The sequence below is a fragment of the Microcaecilia unicolor genome, chromosome 10 (assembly GCF_901765095.1).
Source record: "Microcaecilia unicolor chromosome 10, aMicUni1.1, whole genome shotgun sequence".
NCBI classification, from domain to species: Eukaryota; Metazoa; Chordata; class Amphibia; order Gymnophiona; family Siphonopidae; genus Microcaecilia; species Microcaecilia unicolor.
In genome coordinates this window covers 109,699,983-109,721,821 of record NC_044040.1, presented here as the reverse complement: position 1 = coordinate 109,721,821, position 21,839 = coordinate 109,699,983, and the positions used below count along the sequence as shown (strand labels likewise).

At 46.4% G+C, this 21,839-nt stretch overlaps 1 protein-coding gene and 1 long non-coding RNA gene across 2 annotated transcripts in view; one reads left to right on the top strand and one right to left on the bottom strand.

The window, feature by feature from the left end:
• STAG1 (stromal antigen 1) overlaps positions 1 to 21,839 on the bottom strand; it is a 1,758,022-nt gene that overhangs the window by 274,534 nt on the left and 1,461,649 nt on the right.
• Positions 4,062 to 19,838, top strand: LOC115478634. The gene is made up of 3 exons (XR_003943558.1): positions 4,062 to 4,137; positions 11,050 to 11,060; positions 19,829 to 19,838. It is a non-coding gene; the product is annotated as an uncharacterized LOC115478634 (long non-coding RNA).

Genomic DNA, 21,839 nt, shown 5'->3' with positions numbered 1-21,839 from the left:
ACACCAAACGGCAAACCTCCTCCATTTGAAAGAATTTTTCGTGGAATCTTTCTTGGAAGTAAGCAAGACTCAGGAGACACCCTCAAAGACCTAAAGAGGCATCCAGGCCATGAAAGCCAGAGACTGGAGGTTGGGATGTAGAAGCGACCCCTTGTTCTGGGTGATGAGAGTCGGAAAACTCTCCAATCTCCACGGTTCTACGGAGGACAACTCCAGAAGAAGAGGGAACCAGATCTGACAAGGCCACAAGGGAGCAATCAGGATCATTGTTCTTCAGTCTTGCTTGAGTTTCAGCAAAGTCTTCCCTACTAGAGGTATGGGAGGATACGCATACAGAAGGCCTGTCCCACAATGCAGGAGAAAGGCATCTGACGCTAGTCTGTCGTGGGCCTGAAGTCTGGAACAGAATTGAGGGCCTTTGTGATTGATCTGAGTAGCAAAAAGGGGTGAAGATCTTGTGGACAACGCCTAAGTTTAGTACCCACTCGTGAGGTTGCATTATCCTGCTCAACCTGTCGGCCAGACTGTTGTTTACGCCTGCCAGATACGTGGCCTGGAGAAACATGCAGTGATGGTGCACCCAAAGACACATCCGGATGGCTTCCTGACACAGAGGGCGAGATCCGGTGACCCCCTGCTTGTTGGTGTAATACATAGCAACCTGTCTCAATCAGAATGATTGGATTGGCCGCTGTCGTGGATAGCATGCTGGGCTCAATGGACCCTTGGTCTTTTCCCAGTGTGGCATTACTTATGTACTTATGATCTCTGAAAGCCTTAAGAGCGTTCCAGATCGCTCGTAATTCCAGGAGATTGATCTGAAGACCCCCTTCTGGAAAAGACCAAGCTCGAGTGTGAAGCCCATCTACATGAGCTCCCCACCCTAGGAGGGATGCATCTGTCGTCAACACATTTTGTGGGTGAGGAATTTGGAATGGACGTCCCAAGGTCAAATTGGATTGAATGGTCCACCACTGAAGGGAACGGCAAAAATTGGTGGAGAGATGGATCACATTCTCTAGATCGCCTGTGGCCTGGCACCACTGGGAAGCTAGGGTCCATTGAGCTGATCTCAAATGTAGGCGTGCCATGGGAGTTACATGAACTGTGGAGGCCATGTGTCCTAAGATTCTCAACATCTGCAGAGCTGTGATCTGTTGAGACGCTTGAGCCATGGACACGAGGGCCAGAAGATTGTCTGCCTTTTCCTGGGGAAGATAAGCTAGAGACATTCATGTGTGCAACAGAGCTCCAATGAACTCTAATTTTTGTACCGGGACGAGATGAGACTTGGGATAATTGATCACGAACCCCAGCAGCTCTAGCACTCGAACAGTCATCCGCATGGACTGTAAAGCGCCTGCCTCCATGGTGCTCTTCACCAGCCAATCGTCGAGATAAGGGAATACATGCACTCCCAGTCTGCGTAGCGATGCTGCGACAACAACCAGACACTTTGTGAAAACCATGGGCGCAGACGCGAGGCCAAAGGGCAGTACACAGTACTGAAAGTGCTGAATTTCCAACCAAAATTGAAGATACTTCCTGTGAGCTAGGAGTATTGAGATGTGGGTATAGGCATCCTTTAAGTCCAGAGAGCATAGCCAATTGTTTTCCTGAAATCATGGGAAGAAGGGTGCCGAGGGAAACCATCCTGAACTTTTCTCGAACTAGGAATTTGTTCAGGGCCCTTAGGTTTAGGATGGGACGCATCCCCCCTGTTTTCTTTTGCACAAGGAAGTACCTGGAATAGAATCCCAGCCCTTCTTCCCCTGGTGGAATGGGTTCGACCGCATTGGCCTTTAGAAGGGCGGAGAGTTCCTCTGCAAGTACCTGCTTGTGCTGGGAGCTGTAAGAATGAACTCTCGGTGGGCAATTTGGAGGCTTGCATTCCAGACTGAGAGTGTATCCTAACCGAACTATTTGAAGAACCCACCGGTCGAAGGTTAGAAGAGGCCACCTTTGGTGAAAAGATATTAACCTCCCCCCCAACCAGTAAGTTGTCCGAAACAGACACTTTCACTGTGGCTATGCTGCACTTGAGCCAGTCAAAAGTCCGTATCTCTCTTTTCTTCACTTAATCTGAACCTAGATATAGATAGCTACTTCTTAAATGTGAGCGCCAGTATTGCCATACTTTGTTGCTATGTTGTGAGCTCTTGTTTATATTTGTATCGAAAAGAAATTAAACTAAAAGCCCGTCCCTTGCTTTTGCTGGGGAGCCGAAGAGGCCTCAGGCGCACGCTGTTGATGAGAACGAGCATGCTGGGACTAAGCCTGGGTAGGCTGCCGAGAAGCAGGAGTGTACCTACGCCTGTTATAGGAATATGGAGCACTCCTCTTCCCTCCAAAAAAACTCCTGGATGAAGAGGTGGTAGCAGAAGACACCCGGCGGGAGAGAGAATCTATAGCATCATGGTGCTTTTTGATCTGATTGACCACATCCTCTACTTTTTCGTCAAAAAGGTTATCCCCCCCCCCCCCCCCCCCCCCAAGGAACATCTGCCATTCACTGTTGGATCTTATTTTATTACATTTTTGTAATGAAGTATGCACGTAAAACATTGCATTACATAAAGAGACTATTAGCTGCTATGATAAACAGCAGCCTGCATGTCTGAAAACACCATATTGGGATCTCTCTCCCCCCCATCTCCGTGAAAGTGGCAACAGAAATGTAAGTGTTAATTGCAGGGCTTGGGTTGTGATGGAGTGGAAGACTTCAGTGGGAACCAGCTAGAAATCAGTCCATAGTAACCTCCCCCCTCCCTTTCTTTTCACTTTGTTAGCTCCCGTTGCTGAGGGAATTCTTTGTCTTGTTGTCATTCTCCTGTGCCATGATGTTTGTTTTATCTTCTTATGTTTCAACGTTTTTATTGATGAACCTTCAGAATAATAAACACATTCCACCTTTTGAATGTATAAAAACTCAGTCATAATTAAGTGAACAACTAAGATAATTTGCTGTCTTCCGTCATCAAGCTTTTGTCGTTTTATCCCCCTCCCATTCCTTCCCTCTATTATCTTTAATCCACTGTTATTGCATTACAAACTTACATAGCTCAAATTCCAAAGCATCAACAGACCATGCTATAACATTTCAACTATAACTATTCATTGTCCAATACATTTTTTTTTCTTACATTTGTACCCCGCGCTTTCCCACTCATGGCAGGCTCAATGTGGCTTACATGGGGCAATGGAGGGTTAAGTGACTTGCCCAGAGTCACAAGGAGCTGCCTGTGCCTGAAGCAGGAACCAAACTCAGTTCCTCAGTTCCCCAGGACCAAAGTCCACCACCCTAACCACTAGGCCACTCCTCCACTATTTGAACTTTCCTCCCCTCTTCCCTTCCCCCAAAGGCCCCACCCCTTCTCCCCCTTCTCTATCCAATACAATTGTTAAAAGGTACACATATTACTAATCTGCAATATATCCATCAAACCTCATGTGATTCCAAAGCCTTTATCATTGAAAACAGTAATAATAATAACCTCAAAACTTTTATTGTTATCTCTCCCCCCCTCCACCATGAAACTCAACCATCCTGCAGTAATGTCCGACACATTGATTCTGCCTCGTGCTTTCTATCATACTCATTCCATGCATATCGACTAACCCAAAATATTCAAAACTTGACTCCGCGCTCGTGGGGATATTTTGAGTATATACGCTCCCCAAATTTTTATAAATCTCTGTCTCCTCTTCAGTGTGTTGCGGGCATCCTGTAGTTCCCATAACATAAGCTCGTGGAGCCTATTTCTTCAATACCAATATGAGGGGCTCTTATCTGCTGTCCAGTGATTAAGAATACATTTTTTCCCCAAAATACAGAGTTGCTAAGGAACATCTTTTCTTCAAAAGTTCCTTTATTCCATGTCTTCATGGAGCTCAATATCACCCCCTCAAAGGACAGGTCTACCTGATATCCAAGAACCCAACTCAAAAACCGGAAGAGAGCTGACCAGAACCCCTGTATCTCTCTACATTGCCACAAACCGTGGCTAAAGGATGCATTTGCTTCAGCACATTTGGGACACTCACTTGTTTCTACCACTCCTGCATACCACGCCTGCTTAGCTGAAAAATATGCCCTGTGTATGGTTCGAAAGTGGCATTCCTGTAGTTCAGCACTATGTACCACCCTTGCCCCTCCCTGGAGCGCTGCTAAAATCTTCCCTTCTGCTATTTGACCTCCCACCTCCATCTTTCAGCGACCTTCATAACATCTCTATTGGGTTGTTTTGCCTCTAGTGCCCTGTGAAACCATGACACCGAAATTTGTCCTGCTGCATCCCCAGTCAAAAATTCCCTAATATCCTTCCCAAAATCTGGTAATAAACTTGCGGTGGGGAGCCCATGTATATAGTGGGAAAGTTGGAAATAGGCTAATTTCGCTAACAATCCCCCAGCAGCAGTGACCATCAAACGGTTTGGTTTGATATTACAGCTAAAGTGGAGAGCGGCCACTCAAAACTCAAAGTTCTGGATTTCAAGCGTGCTGACTTTAGTAAAATTGGGGAATACCTGAGGAAGGAGATGATGGGCTGGGAGGAAATACGAGAAGTGGAAGGACAGTGGTCCAGCCTGAAAGAAGCTATAAATAGGGCCACGAACCTTTATGTAAGGAAAGTAAATAAAAGCAAGAGAAAAAGGAAACCGATATGGTTCTCCAAGCAAGTGGTTGAGAAAATAAAGGCTAAAGAGTTGGCGTTCCAGAAATACACAAAAACTAAAGAAAAGGAACACAAGGAGGAATACAGGATGAAACTGAAAGAAGCCAAGAGAGAGATACGTCTAGCAAAAGCGCAAGCGGAAGAACAAATGGCTAGAAATGTAAGGAGGGGTGACAAAATTTTCTTCAGGTATATAAGTGAAAGGAGAATGACTAAAAAGGGAATTGTGAGACTAAAAGATACTGCGAACCGCTATGTGGATAATGATGAAGAAAAAGCAAATTTGCTAAATAGATACTTTTGTTCTGTTTTCACAGAAGAAAATCCTGGAGAAGGACCGCGATGGACTGAAAAAAGTACAAATGAGATTGAAGTGGATAGAGCACCGTTCACGGAAGAGAGTGTGTATGAACAGCTTGAAAAGCTAAAGGTGGATAAAGCCATGGGACCGGATGGGATTCACCCCAGGATATTGAGGGAGCTCAGAGAGGTTCTGGCGGGTCCTCTTAAAGATTTGTTTAACATATCCTTGCAGATGGGAGAGGTTCTGAGGGATTGGAGAATGGCGGAGGTGGTCCCTCTTCACAAGAGTGGTGATAGGGAAGAAGCTGGAAACTACAGGCTGGTAAGCCTCACTTCGGTTATTGGAAAAGTAATGGAAGCGATGCTGAAGGAAAGGATAGTGAATTTCCTGGAAGCCAATAAGTTGCAAGATCCGAGACAACATGGTTTTACCACAGGGAAATCGTGCCAAACGAATCTCATTGAGTTCTTTGATTGGGTGACAGGAGAATTGAATCAGGGACGAGCTATGGACGTAATCTACTTAGATTTCAGCAAAGCTTTTGACACGGTTCCCCACAGGAGGCTCTTAAATAAACTGGATGGGCTGAAGATAGGACCCGAAGTGGTGAACTGGATTAGGAACTGGTTGACGGACAGACGCCAGAGGGTGGTGGTGAATGGAATTCGCTCGGAGGAGGGAAAGGTGAGTAGTGGTGTGCCTCAGGGATCGGTGCTGGGACCGATTCTGTTCAATATATTTGTGAGTGACATTGCCGAAGGGTTAGAAGGTAAAGTTTGCCTATTTGCGGATGATACTAAGATCTGTAACAGAGTGCACACCCGGGAGGGAGTGGAAAACATGAAAAAGGATCTGAGGAAGCTAGAAGAATGGTCTAAGGTTTGGCAATTAAAATTCAATGCGAAGAAATGCAAAGTGATGCACTTAGGGAATAGAAATCCTCGGGAAATGTATGTGTTAGACGGGGAGAATCTGATAGGTACGGACGGGGAGAGGGATCTTGGGGTGAGGATCTGAGGGCGACGAAACAGTGTGACAAGGCGGTGGCTGTAGCTAGAAGGTTGTTAGGCTGTATAGAGAGAGGTGTGACCAGCAGGAGGTGTTGATGCCCCTGCATAAGTCGTTGGTGAGGCCCCACCTAGAGAATTGCGTTCAGTTTTGGAGGCCGTACCTTGCGAAGGATGTAAAAAGAATTGAAGCGGTGCAAAGAAAAGCTACGAGAATGGTAAGGGATTTGCGTTACAAGACGTATGAGGAGATACTTGCTGACCTGAACATGTATACTCTCGAAGAAAGGAGAAACAGGGGTGATATGATACAGACGTTCAAATATTTGAAAAGTATTAATCAGCAAACGAACCTTTTCCGGAGGTGTGAAGGCGGTAGAACAAGAGGACATGAAATGCGATTGAAGGGGGGCAGACTCAAGAAAAATATCAGGATGTATTTTTTCACGGAGAGAGTAGTGGATGCTTGGAATGCCCTCCCGCGGGAGGTGGTGGAAATGAAAATGGTAACAGAATTTAAACACACGTGGGATAAACATAAAGGAATCCTGTTCAGAAGGAATGGATCCTAAGGAGCTGAGCCGAGATTGGGTGGCAGAGCCGGTGGCGGGAGGCGGGGATAGTGCTGGGCAGACTTATACGGTCTGTGCCCTGAAGAGGACAGGTACAAATCAAAGTAGGGTATACACAAAAAGTAGCACATATGATTTTATCTTGTTGGGCAGACTGGATGGACCATGCAGGTCGTTTTCTGCTGTCATTTACAGCACAGTGCCTCTCGAACTCTGAATAATCCATAACTGTCCCATCCTTTTGTACAAAATTTTCCAAAAGTGTCACTCCCTGTTTCCCCAAGTCTCGAAAAATTTTATTTTCTCTCCCCGGTGAAAACTCCACATTACCCGTGATTGGCAACAATACACTACTCTCTGAGCTATGCTTCCAAAGTTTTGTCATCTCTCTCCACAAGTATCTTAGAGGCTGTAAAAGCAGGCTATGTTTAACTTGCTTTGGGAGGTTTCTAAAGTTTGCGTGTAATAAGTAACTGAGGTGCCAGGGGCTAAAATGCTTGCTTTCTAACTGTATGTCTGTATAGGTGTTCGTGCCCATGACCCAATCTCTTAAATATCGTAAAAGGCATGCTTGATTGTATGTTCGCATGTCAGGAATCCCCAACCCCCCATTCACCTGGGCCCCACTAAGATGTTCCCATTTAAGCTTTGATTTCCTCCCGGCCCAACAAAATTGGGCTACCTGTCTCTGATGCACTTGTAGATCTTTTTTCCATATCCGTATTGGTAATACTTGCAGCACGTACAACCATTTCGGAAATATCAACATGCGGTACAAATGAATCCGACCCAAAAGTGATAATGGCAGAGAGCTCCACTTAGCCAACTGCACCTTCGTGTCTCGCAATAACTGAGGGACATTAAAATCATATATTTGCGCTGGGTCCAATGTTAACTGAATACCTAAGTATCTAAATGACCCCGTCGCCCACCGTAATGGGAACTGTTCCCAGTCTGCCTTCCTAATGTCTGGGCTCACCAAGGCCTCTGATTTTATCAGGTTTAAGTGGAATCCGGAATAGTCCCCATATGCTTTCCATAAGGTGTCCCAGAGAACTCTTGGGATTAGTTATTAACACCAGCAGGTCGTCCGCGAAGGCTGCTAGTTTAAATTCCCTATCTTGGATATGTACTCCCTTTATGTCTGTGTTATTACTTATCTCCCGTATCAACGGGTCGAGTGTTAAAACAAAAAGTAACGGTGAAAGAGGACATCCCTGGCATGTGCCTCGACCAATGGGGGAACCAATTCGAGACGAGGCCATTAACCAAGACTCTCGCTCTGGGATCAGTATACAAAGTTCTAATCGCCTGCAGGATAAATCCAGTCACACCATATGCTTTAAGTGTTTCAAAAAGAAACCCCCAATCCACCCAATCGAAAGCCTTCTCGGCATCGAAATAATTAACATTGTTGACATTCCGTCTCTCCGTGTTTTCTCCAACGCTAGGAGTATTCTCCTCATATTCTTTGCTATTTTTCTACCCCTTACAAATCCCGCTTGTGGTTCTTCTACCAAAGAGGGAAGGTATCTGGCCAGTCTATTGGCCAACAGTTTGGCCAGAAATTTGGCCTCTGAATTTAAAAGTGAAATTGGCCGATAAGACTCTGGGTGCTGAGCTGGCTTACCTGGTTTCAGCAATACTGTTATATGGGCCTGGTTCATGTGCAATAGCAAAGATTCCCGCTGGATTAAGTTAAAGACCTCGGTCAGGACCGGGCTTCTGCAATAACTTGTAGAACTCATTCCTCATTCCATCAGGGCCCGGTGCCTTCCCCAAAGGGCTCTGTTTAATTACCCACATAACTTCATCTACAGTAATTTCTGCATTCAACACCCTTAACTCCTTGACCTCCAATTGGAGTAACTCCACACTAGCCAGGTAAGCCTCACTGGGTGTGACCAGATCCTCCTGCGGCTTGTATAACTGCTCAAAAAACGCTTTGAATATTCCTGAAATTTCGTCATCCTTATGTATTAGTGATCCGTGGTGGTCCCTTAATGTGAGTATCTTGCGGTAACCTGCTTTTCTACTCATGACCCGCGCTAAAAAACCCCCTCCTTTATTTGCAAACTTATAAAGGTGATATTTATGGAGAGTCACGTGATGGGCTGAGAGAAGAGGTCGCAGCCTTCTTCACTCTCGGGCTCTCCCTCCCTCAGACCCTCCATAAACTGGCCTGATTCACTAAGAAACAAGGAAGCGTTAATAGGAGCAGATTAAGACGCATGGACTCTTACATTATTCGAGAAACCAGAGCGATGACCGGGAAAACAACGAAAAAAGAACCCGAGAAACAGCGAGGGCTCGGCGAAAGCAAGATGGCGCCGAGCCCGGCAGCAGACCCAGTGCCGCGGTTCCATCAAGCGCAACTGGAACAACTCACAGAAGCGGTAAAGACCGCTCTAGAGCCGCAACTAAAGCAAATCTCCGAGCGGCTGGCAAGTGTGGAGACGCAGCTTGGCGAAACAACTAAGAGAACGGGTGAGCTTGAGGCACGAGTGTCGGAGGTAGAGGACGCAGCAGTAATAGCGACAGCGTCAATGCAAGAGATGCAAAAAGAACTGAAGTCGCATGCAGCGAAGCTGGATGACCTCGAGAATAGGTCTCGAAGGTCCAACTTGAGGCTTATCAGTGTCCCGGAGTCGATACCGGACCGCTCCCTGGCAGAACAATTAGAACGCTGGCTAAAATCAGAATTCGCCCTCTCTGACAGCATGGGGCCGCTCTGCCTCGAAAGGGCTCATAGATTGGGGAAACGATTTAACAATGTAACTCGACCAAGAGCCGTGATTGTCAAGGTGCATAATTTTGTGCACAAAGAAGAAATTCTACGGGGGGCGCGTTTAAAATGGGACTCCCTAAACTTGGATGGAGCTAACATTAAAGTGTTCCAGGACTATTCCCAAGCCTTGCAGGAACGTAGGAAAGCTTTCACCCCAATCTGCAGGCAGCTTACAGAGAGGAACCAGCGGTTTTTGCTGCTCTACCCTGCGCAACTAAAAATTAACATGGACGGCACCTGGAGAATTTTCAACTCTCCAGTAGAAGCTCAGGAAGCTCTTCAAAGCCAGGATTGCAAAAGCTCGGAACAGGGGTGAATTGATAGTTTGAAACGCATAATATTATGCTTCAGGAGCTAGAACGCCCTGTTTACCAAAGTTAAGTCCCAGTTGGACAGCAGAATGTTGGTTGAATAGCTAAGTAATAAACTGTAAGTAACGTATGAAGCAACTCACAGCGTTGTACTTTTACTGTAGGGGGAGATGGCTATGTTTTAGTTGTGGTTTACTGTGTTTAGCAGAATGTGGAGGGGGGATGGGGGAGGGAGGAGGCCCCACCATTGTTGACTCTGCACACCCGATCGAGGATAGGAGAGGGGAGTGCAAGGTTGGAGATAAGAGAGAGAGGAGGGGAAGGGAGGGAGGGTGGTTGGAGGGGAGGGAAGGGTGGTAAGAGAGATGGGGTAGAGGGAGGGGAAGCATCACGAAAAGATTTCTGGGATAAATTTAGAGAACGGCAAAATGCTGGACACAAAGAGGGGGAAAGGTCAATAGAACATGATGCAGGAGTTAATTGGTTAGACAGGAAGGGACACGGGTGGAGCTGGGCCCCGGAGTTCCGCATATCAAGGAAATTTCACCGCTATATGACAACTGGGCATAGCAATGACTAAGAGCAGCTCGGTCCGGTTCCTTACATGGAACGTGGGAGGTATTTCCTCCCCAATTAAAAGAACAAAAATTTTAGCGGCCCTTAAAAAACACAGAGTGGACGTGGCCTGCTTACAGGAAACCCGCCTTACCGCAGAAGAACACCAGAAATTGAAGCGTGCATGGGTAGGGGAAGTACATGCGGCTCCTGCCGAGGGGAGAAGTAGAGGGGTGGCCATCTTGATTCGTAAGGGACTAGTAGCCAAATCAGAAGTTATAGAGAGAGATCCCCAGGGGAGATTCCTGATGGTTCACTTGTGGCTTCAACACTGAGAATATATGATAGTGGCAATGTATGGGCCAAACTTATTTGACAAATCATTTTATGAGCGGGTGGTTCAGCGCTGTCTCTCCCGTAGAGCTGTCCCTCTGCTTATAATGGGAGATTTTAATCTTGTAGCAGATCCAACATTAGATTGCTCAACACCTAGGCGGGCTAGCAGGGGGGGAACAAGATCGAGAGCCCTTCCACAGTTCATGCAATCACTAAATTTGGTGGACGAGTGGCGGACCTTACACCCGGACTCGCGAGACTACACTCACTTGTCGCGGGCGCATGGTAGCTGGTCAAGGATAGATTATATCCTTGTAGATCAGTGCTTGTTTCACAAGGTAGTAGACGCAGTGATTGGACCAGAAGAGGTTTCTGACCACGCGATGACATGGATAGACTTGATGGACCCAGAAACATCTCGAGGCGGGGCGGGTTGGCGTTTCCCAGCATATTTGGCTGCGGATAAGGAATTCATACGATATATACAAGAAAGTTGGGAGGAATATGAGAAGTTTAATGCAGCCCACAAAAATCAGCCATCCCTGTTTTGGCAAGCAGCTAAAGCAGTATTAAGAGGGGCAATCATAGCCTACACAGCTAAGCGGGAGCGACGAATTACTGGGGCGATTACCAATCTAGAAAAAAGATTCCAAAAAGCAAAACGGAGGTATATTAGTAACCCTAACTCTTACTTTAAAGAACAAATGCAGTCAGCACGAATAGCATTGAACACCCTTCTTCATGATAGAGCTTCTAGGGCGCTAGTATACAGGAAATATCGGCTACAGCGCTTTGGGAACAAGGCAGGGGCCATGTTGGCACGAATAATTAAAACCTGGGGAGGAAACAGAGCAATCATGGCAGTTAAAGACAAAGAGGGCCATATCCAAAATCAAAAAGAAAAGGTAGCGCAGGTATTCCAAGACTTCTACCAAGATTTGTATTCGGCGCCATTGCCCCACTCCGCAAGTTCCATTAATCAATATTTAGAGCGTGCAGGTCTGGCCAGACTAGACGAGACAGAGCTAGACGAGCTTAATAAACCAATAACCGGGAAGGAAATGCAGGAGACAATTAAGGCCCTTCCTACCCATTCAGCTCCGGGGCCCGATGGGTTCTCCAGTGAGTTTTACCAAATACTAGGTCAGTCAATAATAGGGCCGCTGCTATCATACTATGAGGTGGTGGAACTTGGAGAATTTCCAGCTTATGCTAATAAAGCGTTAATTACGCTACTTTTGAAGCCAGGAAGAAAGGAAACACAGGCAGATTCTTATAGGCCCATATCACTAATCAATGTAGATACAAAAATCCTGGCCAAGCTTCTAACAAACAGAGTACAGAGATTGATGCCGATATTAATAGAACCAGAGCAAGTGGGCTTTGTACGCAACAGACATGCTGTAGTAAATGTGAGGCGTCTTCTTTTGGCAATGGGACAATGTTGTTGTGCAGATAAAGAGGCAATATTGGTGAGTCTGGACGCTGAGAAGGCGTTCGACAGAGTGGGATGGGAGTACATGTTCGCAGTGTTACAACATATGGGTGTTAAGGGATGGGCGTACCAGGCGATCCAATCTCTGTACTCAGGCCCCACAGCTGCAGTACTGATTAATGGCTCAAGAACAACTCAATTCCCCATAGCGAGGGGTACGAGGCAGGGCTGTCCATTATCTCCGGCCCTGTTTCTTCTCTCGATTGAACCCCTGTTGAGGAGTCTAAAAAGGGAAAGGGAGATAGCTGGAGTGGAGGTAGGGGGAGAGACGGTGAAAGCTTTAGCGTTTGCGGACGACCTACTGGTAATGACCACTAGACCGGCTGCGTCCCTCAGTGTGCTAATAGATAGGGTCTCTCACTTTGGTACGCTCTCGGGATTCAAAGTCAACTTAGAGAAATCCCGTATCATGCACATTCAATCCAGTCCCGATGGCATGGAGGGGTTTAAGTTCCCTTTACGCAGAGCAGAAGGAGCCATCAAGTACCTGGGGGTGCAGATCCCGAGTGACATGTCCCAGCTTTATGGCCTGAACATTCAAAAGCTGATGTCTGAAACGGCAATCAGGCTGGGTCAATGGCAGGGGCTACCTCTCTCTCTCATGGGACGCATAGCGCTGTACAATATGATGATAGTTCCACGCTGGTTGTATGTTTTTCAGGTTTTGCCATTGTATCTCTCTAATAAAGATGAGAAACAACTGAATGTAATGTTACGGAAATACTTATGGCGGGGGAAAAGACCACGATTGTCATTGGAAGTGATGCAGATACCAAAGGAGTATGGGGGAATGGGTTTGCTAAGCATGCGGCACATGACGGTAGCATGTGCAATGAGACATATTAATGACTGGTTCCGCAATACTACAGATTTCTCGGCAACCCAAATGGAGAAAAACTTACTTCACCCCCTTCATTTTAGCAGTGCCCTGCATGGCTTGAATAGAGGAACTTCTCCTGTTTTGAAGTACACTAACATTTTACAAACTGCGCAAAAAACCTGGAAGTGGATTTGCAAAATGCATCATTTCTCCTATAAAACTACTCCGTACCTACCACTGAGGGGGAACCCGGACTTCCCTCCTGGAGACTTATATGTTGTGTTCAAGCGCTGGGAAGGGCAAGGAATAATTTATTTTCAACAAATACTTACAGAGGAAGGGAGATTAAAAGCCTTCGCAGAACTTCAAAGGTTAAAACTGTTAACTCTGAGGGACTACTTTCACTACTGGCAACTACAACACTATGTGTGTAGCCTGGAATGGGAAGACCTAGCAGAAGATGTCCAAGTGGAAGTAGCGGAGGCGTTTTCACTTAACTCCCAACAGAAGGTGCCTTTGAAATACCACCACAGACATATTAAAGATCATAAATTGGAGCTGGACTATGCAAAATATGCTGGGGAATGGGAGAAAGACCTGAACGTAGCTGTTGCGCCCGACGTGTTCAAAAATCATGTCCTGACCATCCATCGAACTTCTCCGCTGTTGGCACACTGGGAGATGCAGTATCGCTTTGCCCTTAGACTTCATGTTCCTCCACGGCGAGCGTTCCATATGGGAGCTTCCCCAGATGGGGCATGCCCCAAATGTGGGAGAGAGGGAGCGACTTTGGGACATATGTTCTGGCGCTGTGCACAGGTGGAGAAATTCTGGAAGAGTATTTTGGAACAGATCTCTAAACTGTGGGCCATAGTCTGGCGTTATTCTCCGTTGCTGTTGTTTGGTAAACCTGAACTGAGCCCCCCAGTCCCAGGGGGATGCGTAGCCTTTATAAAACGAGCTACTGTTATAGCAAAGGCAACTATTCTTACAGATTGGCTCTCTCCTGATGGTCCCTCAGCACAGAAGTGGAGAATGCAAATGGTGACTTTAATGCGTTTGGAAAGACAGATGTGTCAGGGTAAATCTGAGCCGGACTTGCAACAATTCTTAAAGAGATGGAGTCCATTCTTACAGACATTACCCCCTGCTTCTAGGAGTCATCTGCTGAACCTCTAATACTAGTAGCTTTTAGATCAACTAACTGAGTATATCCTAGAACTTGAGGAATAGGGAAAGGATAGGGAGGGATGGGTGGGTGGGTAGTTAAGGAAGGGTAGGGGAATAGATGGTTACATAGGGGCTAAGGGGTTATAATATGGTCTCATGGGAAATGTATAATGGAAAATATGTGGATCCAGTGGTATATGACTGCTAATTATTGTACATTCTGAAAGAACATATGTTGTTTCTGTTAATGCTAATAAAAACGATTTAAACATAAAGGTGATATTTATAATAGGCCAGAGATTTCCGAACTGTGCGATGCAGCAGTTCATTGAGGCTCTGCTGCGCCTCTAATAGCTGTACTCGGAGTCTCTGAGAGTGTCCCAGGCTGTATTGACGCCTCAACAGTCACTCTCCTTTCCAATCTATGGATTTCCTGTCTCCTCACTTTCCGTTTAAAGCTTGTGTAAGCTATGGTCTCCCCTCTGAGTACCGCTTTAGCTGTCTCCCAGTAAAGCACCGAATCTGCCCTATGAGTCTCATTATTGGTGCTGAAGTCTTTCCAACATTTAATCAGGTGAGGTATGAATTGACCATCCCGATAAAGCCAGGTTGGAAATCTACATACATAACCCTCTCTCATCCCCCCATCTAGTTGCAGCCTCACCATCACCCAAGCATGACCTGAAACCACTATTGGCCCAATTTTTACTGTGTCCACCTGTGTGAACAAGTCCCCAGTTACAAATATGTAGTCAATGCGGGATAGAGTGGCGTGGGCCTTCGATAAATGGGTGTAATCTCTCTCGAGAGGGTTCAAAGTTCTCCACACATCCACTACAGCATATGCCTCCTCCAACGCTGCTATTCCCCTCCCTAGCCTAGCCCGCTCTCTCCCGGTTGGGTTAGACCTGTCCAGTGCCAGGTCCGCTGCTTCATTAACCCCCCCCCCCCATTATAATCGGGATCCCTCCTAGGCCCTGCATTGCTCGGGTGAGCTGTGTATAAAATCGCTGTTCAAATGTATTTGGGGCATAGATATTACAAAGCAAGACTGGTTGTTTGTCCAGTACTATTGATGCCAGCACATATCTGCCCCTAGCATCTCCCACCACCTTAATAACTTTTACATGTATACCTTTTCGCACCAGTGTGACCACACCTCCTTTCCCCCCCACTGCCGGGGACTCAAAAATTTCTCCAACCCACCATCGTTTCAATTTGGCATGTTCTGCACATGTTAAGTGTGTTTCCTGTAAAAATGCAATTGATGCCTTTTGATCATTGAGGATTTTTAGAATTTTCTGTCTTTTAATGGGTGGGTGAATACCCCCCTACATTCCAGGTTACAACTTGTAATGGAGTAATGTAATCTCTACCTGTTTGTCAGTATTTCCATACAATTTTCCCACAATCTCAGCGGAGAGGTGTCCCAGCCACCACCTCCCCGACGCCTCTTTCCAGTCTATCAGTACTCTTTCACCACACCATGTATCCTTCACAATCTCACTGCATACACAGCAATATCTTATTTCCCTCCCAAATCTTAGCCCTACCTCCCCCCCAACCCCCAGCTCCTCTACATCCCTCCCCTCTCCCCCCTTTCCCATCCTTCCCACATCGCTCTTCTGGGTCTCTACTCCACTCATACCCTGCACAAGAGTCATGTGTCTGGTTCTTTCATCTCCGCATCCAGGAACTGCTGAGCCTCTTGAACGTTTTGAAAGGAGCGCCACTGGTTTCCGTGCTGAATCTTTAGGATAGCTGGATAAAGTAACATAAATCTGGTATTCTTGGTGACCAGTGTAGAACATATTAGATGGAAGCGGCGTCTTTGTTTTTGCACTCCTGCCGAATAATCCTGAAAGATCTTTATCGGGGATCCCTCGTACTGAAGAGAGTCACGCTTCAATCAAAAACTTTGTAATATTTCTTCCTTATGCAAGTAGTTAAGTACTTTAATGATGACAATTCTTGGACTCTGCATGTTTTGTTGCCAGCGCCCCAGCCTATGGGCTCGTTCAATGCACAACTCTCCTCTACTGTCTGAGAGGGCCAGTTCTTTTTTCAGCCACTGTTCTAATAATTGTCCAAGCAGTTTTTCTGGGATCTTTTCAGGGAGACCCACAATTCTCAAGTTACATCTCCGTGCTCGGTTTTCCATATCTTCTAGTTTTTCTTGTTGCAACTTAAGCTGAGTCCTAAGTCTGGCAATCTCCTGTGTGTTCTGAGAGCTGGAGTCCTCTGTTGCCGCAATCCGGGTTTCCGCCTCTCCCACTCTCTTCTCTGTTTCGGCCCCAGAAAACTCCAAATTTTTAAATTGTCCGGCCAGTAAGTCAAATCGTGGACTTAAGCTGCGCTCACTGCTGCTGTTATTTGCGCCAATTGTTTATCAGTAAATTCTCCCACAATTGTGCTTTTCAAATCCGTCATTTTGTGGCTGGGTTTAGGGGGTGAGATTCTATCTTTATCAAATTTTGTTCCTCTGCGAGTGGTCCCAGATGGCATGGGTTTCAAATATTGCTCCATACACTAAGCAACACCGTTCACGGATGGCCTCCTGGCACTCCAGTGCCAAATTCAGCTGTTACTAATCGTATAATTTCTGCTCGCTCCTCGTCTGTGCACAGGGGCCTCGGGTATCCTTAGTCAAGTATGCTGGGACCTTAGCTTACGGTCCCGCATTGCAACTGAGCAGATTCTGGGGTGTCTCTCCGGGTCGAGGGCGGGCAGAAGAGGTGCTTTGATTCCGCCCTGCTAGGATTTCTTTTTTCCTTTCCCCTAGACCTGGGGCTTTATCTTCTAGCTGCCCAGCTCCAGCCCCTTAGGGATGTTCTCACCTGCGAGCTGTGGCATCTCTACCCTTCTTACACCTCGGGTTCACTTTTTGCTCCCGTACTGACACTGGGCCTGCTGGCTCCTCGTCCCGGCCTCGGTAAGGGTGCTGTCCCTGAGGTCCCGTTCTCCTGTCACGGGTCTCCCTCACTCTCTACCGCTGTTCTCCGCGATGGGGTCAAGCCTTACCCCTCCCGTGGAACTCCCGTCTCTCTGCTCACCACCAGGTATGCTTTTCAGTAACTTCGGACATCCGCTACCGCCGCCATCTTGGATGAACTCGCGCATGTTTCAATAATTGTGTTTCAATAATTGTTGTATGTGCTGGGGGCAGCGCCTGCAGGGCCGTTTTCAGGTTCTTCCCAGTCCCTGCTACCCTCGTTGCTCATGTGGTCCTTCAGGAGCGGGTCCGGCGCCGGTGAGATTGGGGCTTCATTCAGGCGGGACAGAGCTCACAGCGCGACGTCCATCTCGCTGCTCGTCTCCACCGGAAGTCCTCACTGCTGGATCTTATGATCTAGGTCAGAGACACGTAGCTATGAGAGTCTGCGCATCACTATACCTTGAGCAGCTATTCTAGATGTCACATCAAAAGTGTCTTAAGTACCCCTGCCCAGGAATTTTCGACACGCCTTCGACCAAACTAGACAGTTGCCTTACTGCGTTCTGCAAGTGGATGCTCGTGTAGAGCTGGTATGTCTGAATCTTGGCTGCGAGCATAGCAGCCTGATATGTCTTCCTCCCAAAAGAATCCAAGGTCCTAGACTCTCTGCCTGGGGGTGCCGAGGCATAGTCCCTAGTACTCTTGGCTCTCTTGAGGGCAGAATCCACCACCATGGAATCGTGATGCAGCTGTGACTTCACCATAACCGGCTCTCCGTGGACTCTGTACTGGGACTCAGCTTTTTTGGGGACCACTGGATTTTGTGTTATGCAAAAGAGCCATTGCAACCTCTGTAGGTGGAGAAGGATAATCCAAGACCTCGAGTATTTCGGCCCTGGGTTCATCCACAACCTCCATAGGGAAGGGAATATCCTTAGACATTTCCCGAACAAAGGAGGAAAAAGAAAGACTCTCAGGCAGAGATATCCTTCCCTCAATGGGCGGAGTAGGATCAGAGGGGACCCCCACAGGACTCTTCTTCAGAAAAGTATCTGGGATCTTCCCCATCCTCCCACGAATGCTCACCCTCGGTATCGGACAAAAGCTCTCAAAGAGCAGCCCGAATCTGAGCCTGTCTCAATGTCAAAAAAAGACGACCTTGAGGGTGATGTCGAGAAGTTGACCCCTGCTTGGACTGCAGCGAAGCTTCCTCCGCTGACGTCGAAGAAGAGTCGACCTGGGTGGCAGCCGATGCCGCAAGTGGCACCGAAGTTGGGGACCTCACCACAGGCGAAGGACCAGATGCCGTTTCAACAGATGGTGCAGAAGACGCAAGCACCCCTGACACTGACGAAGACTGGCACAGCAATCCCTCCAGGAGTTCTGGAAGAAGGGCCCTGATGCGCTCGTCGAGAGCCTCCATCGGAAAAGGCTGTGGGGCCGGTGGCAGAATCTGTGGGTGCTCAAGAGCCGGTACCAGGCTGCCAGAAGACCGAAGCATTGGCACCTCCTCAGCAGTCCTCTCGGTTCCGACGCTTTTTGGGTGCCGAATCTCTCGGCTCCCCGGAGCTCTCGGTACCACGCATGGAAGGAGATTGATGACGGTGCTTCTTAGCCTTCGCTCAACGCTCATCATCGAGACTCCTCGGTACCGAGGACGTAGAATCCCCACACCTCCTTGGGGCCGGGTACGATGGACAGTCCTGGGGGGGCCTGCATAGCAGTAGGCCTCAAGACAGGTGGAGGCTGACTTGATGCCTCGTTGCTCCCAGCGCGATGTGATCATTTGGTAGCCATTACCTGTGCTCTCAAAGTTGATGCTTCCGACCTCGGAAATAAGCAAATGTGTTAGCAGATAGTATCCGATCTGACAAAGAAGGGCAACCTTCGAAAGCTAATCAAGAAATGTATTAAGTTATGTCCAATAAAAAAAGGTATCATCATCTTTTCTTTTTCATGTTTTATTTTGTTTGATTTCTATTGATAACCATTAAGAGTGGACTAACACGGTTACCACACCTCTCTACTTTTTTTTTTAAGAGAGGGTGGTGGATGTCTGAAATACAATCCTGGTGGAGGTGGAGGAGACAAATACAAGTGACAAAATTTTAAAAATTCATGGCATAAACACAGAGAATCCCAAAAGAATGATGTAAAAAGAAAACTGAAAAGACCTCATGGCTGTTGATGTATTATAATGGAAAGGTGGTGCTTTGAGCAGTGGAGAGGGTCAGTGCCAGGGAAACATCTATGGTCTGTGTCCCATATAGGGACAGATCAGGATACGCTAGAATGAGCAGTACGGTAGACTTCTATGATCTGTGTCCCTAAAATATCAAAGAGAGGTCAGGATCTAATATACATGTTTTATACCACATTCACATCATATGCTATGAGTGCAAGTGTTCTGTATCTCAAAGGGGGATATGAGGACATCTTAAAGTTGAATTTAGCAAGTTAAATATTGTTAGTTAATAACATTGGTGGTTTAATCATGAATTGACAATAAATGTGACTGTTCATCAGACTGGGTGGACTGTGCAGGTCTTTACCTGCCATCATCTATTATGTTGCTATGACAATATCATAATATATAAGTAAAACATAGAAGCATGTCAATGACAGTTTCAAAGGGAAGGAAGGGGTGGGGGCAAGGTGATGCAGAATGGAACAAACCTGCTTCTGTCAGTTAAAATTGGGTCCACATAGGCTCTGAATTGAGCATTCCAGAGGTCTCTCCCTAGGCCTCACATCTGTTTCTCTTATCTGACATGCCTATGTTTACACTGCTGTGTGTCTGAATCTCCCTGTAAGCACCATAGACCTTCACTCCCTTATCAGTTAGGAACTGAGGGCGAGAAACTCCTTTTTTTTTGTATATGCGTGTTACTCTAGCCAGGCTCTGTGCATGTGTACATATTTGATTGGTTGCCCTGTTTTGGGCTGGGTAAAGCAAGAGTATAATTGCACTATGCTCTGGTATTTTTCAGAGGTACTTCTTTAGAGCTTTTCTTCTTTTTCTTTGGATTTTTGCTCTATTATTCCATTTCTCTGCAGATACAGCCACAAGTCTCTGCAGTCCAGACCCTTCAAGTCCCCTCCCCATGCACGGGAGGCTAGACTGTCATGAATACTGTCTACCTGTAACCAGAAGCCATGTGAACTGATTATTCTGCTAGCATCATATTAAAGGTATATATCTTATCCTATTTCCTGGGTGAATGTGCGAGTCTGTAGTCTATTTGTCATCCAAAAATACAAAAAAAAAACCTCACAAGGTACTAGCAGGAGTCATTGCTGTTCTAGATCACAAGGTTCAGAAAATCAAGAGCAGCCTCAACTAGATTTGTGGGATCCAGGACATTTTGATGTCTAGACGCTGTTGTGAGTATGAGGGGAATGTTGGTTGAAGATTTGGAGGGGTTGTTCCCAATACAAAGTATACTATGAATGCTTGGTCCTGTAAGTAAGGTGTGTGGGAATAAGGATTAAGGGAGCAATGGGCTGAATGTGTGATAGGGAGTGTGGGTAGAATGAGGATGGATTTATGGTGAAATTTAATGAGTTGGGGAAAGGGATAAGTATTCATTGTGGGACTTGTAGGATGAATGCCAGGACTCATGGAGTTGTCATTACCAGGTAGAGGAGTGGGATGAGGAGGAATTTCCTACAGAACTTTGGGGTTGGGGCTGGGAGTAGGGATGGTGAGGGGAATTAGGTAGGGAATGGATGGTTTGAGATAATGGAGGGAAATATGAGAGGGGGAGGGATGGGATACGGGGAAGCATCCAGGCTCAATTTTGCCATTCTAATGGGTCCTAAGGAAATTTGGGTAATTTCATGTAATATTTGGGGCTTAAATACCCCATATAAATGGCAGTTACTTCGAGAGCTGATGCATTTAAGGAGGACTGTGTGTTTTATCCAAGAAGAAATCCATTTGCTAAGGACCCATGAGAAGCTGCCTGAATGCTCCCCTGACCGCTAAAGAACTTCAAAACGCTATTCAAATAGCTAATAATTGCACTGCTCCGGGGCCTGATGACTATATGCCTGAATTTTATAAGTACATAAGTATTGCCATCATGGGACAGACCAAAGGTCTATCGAGCCCAGCATCCTGTTTCCAACAGTGGCCAATCCAGGTCACAAATACCCGGCAAGATCCCAAAAATGTAGAAAAAATTTTATACTGCTTATCCCAGAAATAGTGGATTTTCCCCAAGTCCATTTAATAACAGTCTAAGAACTTTTTCTATAGGAAGCCGTTCAAACCTTTTTAAAACTCCGCTAAGCAAACTGCCTTTACCACATTCTCTGGCAACGAATTCCAGAGTTTAATTACACGTTGAGTGAAGAAAAATTTTCTCTGATTCGTTTTAAATTTACTACATTGTAGCTTCATCACATGCCCCCTAGTCCTAGTATTTTTGGAAAGCGTGAACAGACGCTTCACATCTACCCGTTCAATTCCACTCATTATTTTAGAGACCTCTATCAAATCTCCCCCTCAGCCGCCTTTTCTCCAAGCTGAAGAGCCCTAACCACTTTAGCCCTTTCCTCATAGGGAAGTCGTCCCATCCCCTTTATCATTTTCGTCACCCTTCTCTGCACCTTTTCTAATTCCACTATATCTTTTTTGAGATGCGGTGACCAGAATTGAACACAATATTCGAGGTGCGGACGCACCATGGAGCGATACAAATGCATTATAACATCCTCATTTTTGTCTTCCATTCCTTTCCTAATAATACCTAACATTCTATTTGCTTTCTTAGCCGCAGCAGCACACTGAGCAGAAGAAGGCTTCAACGTATCATCAACGACGACACCTAGATCCCTTTCTTGGACCGTTACTCCTAACCTTGCA